Below are 3,716 nucleotides of genomic sequence, written 5' to 3' on the forward strand. Positions count from 1 at the left end.
AAAAAAAAGAAAAAATTGATCCTCTACTCTAAATACAAGGAATTCTCCTTCACCTCTACATCTGTATTTCTATTTAGATAAACTACAGATTTATAATAAAGAATCAGTTGTTTTCCGAAAAATCACTCTTATATTCAGATATATCATCACTTTAGGTAAATACATTCTTTCAGTAAGGAAAATGGAAAAAGATGTTTGAATTGTGACCCTTTTTGTGTATCTGTTATTAACGTAATGAGAGAAGTGTTATTGTTAAACGTGTTATATGAGAAGTTACTTGTTTGTGGGGGGAGTCACACATTTTGAAGAATATAAACCTGGGGAAATATTTACAATGTAAGGCTTACTGAGAAAAGCAGGTTATAAGGAATATGCAATATGATCTCCGATTTTGTTTTTGAAAATCATATGTATATACATGCAAATAAAAATGTGTAGTGAAATATTCATGTTAGGATTATATGTAATTTTACTTTATTGTCTCATGGCAAATTTCCCCCATGTTTCTCTTATTTTTAGAATTTAAAATAGTACTTTAAGAATCTTTTAAAAGGGAGAATCTGGGGCATTTATGTTGTTGTTTGGGTTATACATTTTTTAAAGATCATACAGTGCTTTTGATACTGAGCAAGTAATTGGTATTAACCAAAAAGTTGTGCTGCTGTTAGAAATAAAGTTTGTAGAAACCTTAATTTCAGTGATGCTAAATTTTGCTTGCGAATCCATCTTGCCTCATCTGCCATTTTTCATGCTCCTACCTCCCTGCCTCCCATGTAACTCATTTTTTTATTCATCAGTACACTCAGAAATCCAGAGTATTTGTTGAGCACTAGGCTAGGAGACCCAAGACTTGAGTTCTAGTTCCAGTTCCACCCAGATTTTATGAGCCTAGTAAAATTTTGGGCTGGTTACTATTAATAGAGGGACTTCACCCAGCAAACGCAAGCAGTATAGCCTGGCTCATTGTACGCTCAATGATTCCCCAACTTAAAAAAAAAAAAGTATAAAATGGAATTTTAGTATCTCTTTCTAGAAAAATTAAATTTATGACATTAAAATGAAATAATATCGAAATGTGCTTTACCTAATTTGTAATAAAGTAGCTACAGGTGTATCCCTAAATTCAAATACAGAAATGAGGGTTTTATTAAAAATAAAACAGAGGTAACATTGGAGATTTCAAGCTGTCCTGAACATCTAAGTTCTTCCTCCTATGATGATGATGGCAAACTCAGGCCACAGCTAGTCAGGTCTGGGCAGTATGTGGATAGCCAACTGATTGAAATGACAATCACGATCCCACTCAGATTGTATTGCCAAAATTTTCGGACTACATTTGGCCATTTAGACCAGGGGTCAGCAAACTTTTCTATATAAATCTAGATAGTAAATATTGTAGACTTTGCAAGCCATAAGGTCTCTGTTTCAGCTACTTAACGCTACTGTTACAGATGAAAGCAATCACTTAATACATAAACGAATGTTGCAGTGTTCCAGGAAAACTTTATTTGCAAAAGCCAATCCTGTCATTCGTGACAACATAGATGAACCTAGAGGACTTAATGCTAAGTGAAATGAGCCAGGCACAGAGGGACAAATACTGCATGATCTCACTTACATGGGGGATCTAAAACTGTCAAATGAATAGAAGCAGAGAGCAGGATAGAGGTTGCCAAGGGATGGGAGAAGGAATGGGGAAGTGTGGTTGAAGGTACAAAATTTCAGTTAGACAGGAAGGCCTGGTGACTAACTTAGTTAATAATAATGTACAATATGCTTGAAGATTGCTGAGAGTATATCTTAAATGTTCTCACAACAAAGTAATAAATATGTGAAGTGATAGATAACAGTAATGTAAAATAGGTACAACTGTTCCATAGCGGATACCTATATCAAAATGGCATGCCATACACCATTGTCAATTATACCTTAATTGACAATGCTGACAAATAGATTGCTGAAAGAAAAAAAAAAAACCAGATCACTGGCCTGGCCTTACTTTGCCGACCTCTAATTTAGACTAAAAGAGAGTTTTAGAGCTGAAGGAGCCTACACGTGTCTCAGTTTCTTTCTTCTAATTTTACAGGTGAGCTTGGTTAAAATTCTTTCATATACTCCCCACACAGTTGACAAAAATGTGGTTTGTTTACAACTTTTGGGAAACACATGCATACATCAAGAGGTCCAGCTGTGAAAACTTGAGTGTAGGGTTTCTCATGGAATGAGAAATACGTTTAAAAAAAAAATAGATTTAGGGGATACAAGTACATATTTGTTACAAGGATATATTGCTTTTAGTGTACCCATCACCCAAAAAAGTGTCCATTGTACCTGCTTGGTAATTTCTGTCCCTCATCCTCTCCCGTCCTCCCATCTTTAATGTCTCCAGTGTCTCTTACCCTACTCTGCATGTGGGCCCTGTGTTTAGCTCCCACTACATTTAAGAACATATAGTGCTTGACTGTTTCTGAGGTGTTTCACTTAGGATAATGGCAGTTCCATCATGTCGCTGCAAAAGATAGGATTTCATTCTTTTTTATGGCCGAGTAGTAGTCTGTGGTGTGTGTGTGTGTTACATTTTCTTTATCCATTTGTCAGTGGACACATAGTTTAATTCCATGACTTAAGAACAGTGCTGTGATAAACACACAAGTGCAAATGTCTTTTTTACATAATGATTTGTTTTCTTTCGAGTAGATAGATCCCCAGTAGTGGGATTGTGTGGTTGAAAGATAGATCTATGTTTAGCTCTTTGAGAACTCTGAGGGAAGCAGATCTGAAATTTTCCTGGGGTCCAGCTCTCTCATTTCCATTTCTCCCTATTTGATATGGCAGAGTGTGGTCAGGGTCACATAAGAAAGTGGGACCTCCAAACAACAATGACAACTACAACAACAGCAACAACAAACAGCTAGGCATCGTGGCAGGTGCCTGTAGTCCCAGCTACTTGGGAGGCTGAGGCAAGAGAATCGCTTAAGCCCAGGAGTTTGAGGTTGCTGTGAGCTGTGATGCTACGGCACTCTACCGAGGGCAACATAGTAAGACTCTGTCTCAAAAAAAGAAAGAATGTGGAACCTTTACTTCTGCTGGTAAAACTTCATGCTTTCAGGCTGAACTCCAGGGCTAATTGTCTGCTAGGTGCAGAAGCAGGCAGGGTCCTGTGTCTGCAGGATTGAACCTTAGCTTATCTGGGCCTATTTCACCATAAGTGGGATATACAAGTAGAGGGTTGCGCACCTGTGATAGTTTTGTGGCTTCTTTCTCTCTGTTGAATACCTTACTGGGTCATTCTTGTGCTGGTTACCATCTGGGAAGTAAAGGAAAGACCCTCGTTAATCGATGGGAACGTAATATGGGAAGGTGGAGATCAACACATACCAAATAAACTGCACTGGCAAGGAAAGGGACTATTTTCCTCTCCTTGGGACTTCTAAACTAGAGGTAGGGAACTCATCAGGTAGGAGAGCAGTAGAAGGGGACTCAGGCTCCAGGTTCTGTCCTAGTTCCAAACCTACAGTATGTTTTCTTTCTCGTGGGAAAACTGAGTGCATCTTTGCTTCCATGCATTGAAACCTGAGAGGACTTTCTGAACAAGCGTATACCCTGGAGCATCTCTGATCTGGTTACCCCACACTTACTCCATTGCAGTTCTGTAACACATGCGATGGGCCAAGACCAGGGAAGCCTCTGTTACATGAACTCCTTTTTTTTTTTTT

At 38.3% G+C, this 3,716-nt stretch overlaps 1 protein-coding gene across 1 annotated transcript in view; it reads left to right on the forward strand.

The window, feature by feature from the left end:
* WSB2 (WD repeat and SOCS box containing 2) overlaps positions 1 to 3,716 on the forward strand; it is a 17,340-nt gene that overhangs the window by 3,681 nt on the left and 9,943 nt on the right. The gene's annotated exons all lie outside the window — the stretch shown is intronic.

The sequence above is a fragment of the Otolemur garnettii genome, unplaced genomic scaffold (assembly GCF_000181295.1).
Source record: "Otolemur garnettii isolate 467f Iridium unplaced genomic scaffold, OtoGar3 scaffold00038, whole genome shotgun sequence".
Lineage (NCBI taxonomy): Eukaryota > Metazoa > Chordata > Mammalia > Primates > Galagidae > Otolemur > Otolemur garnettii.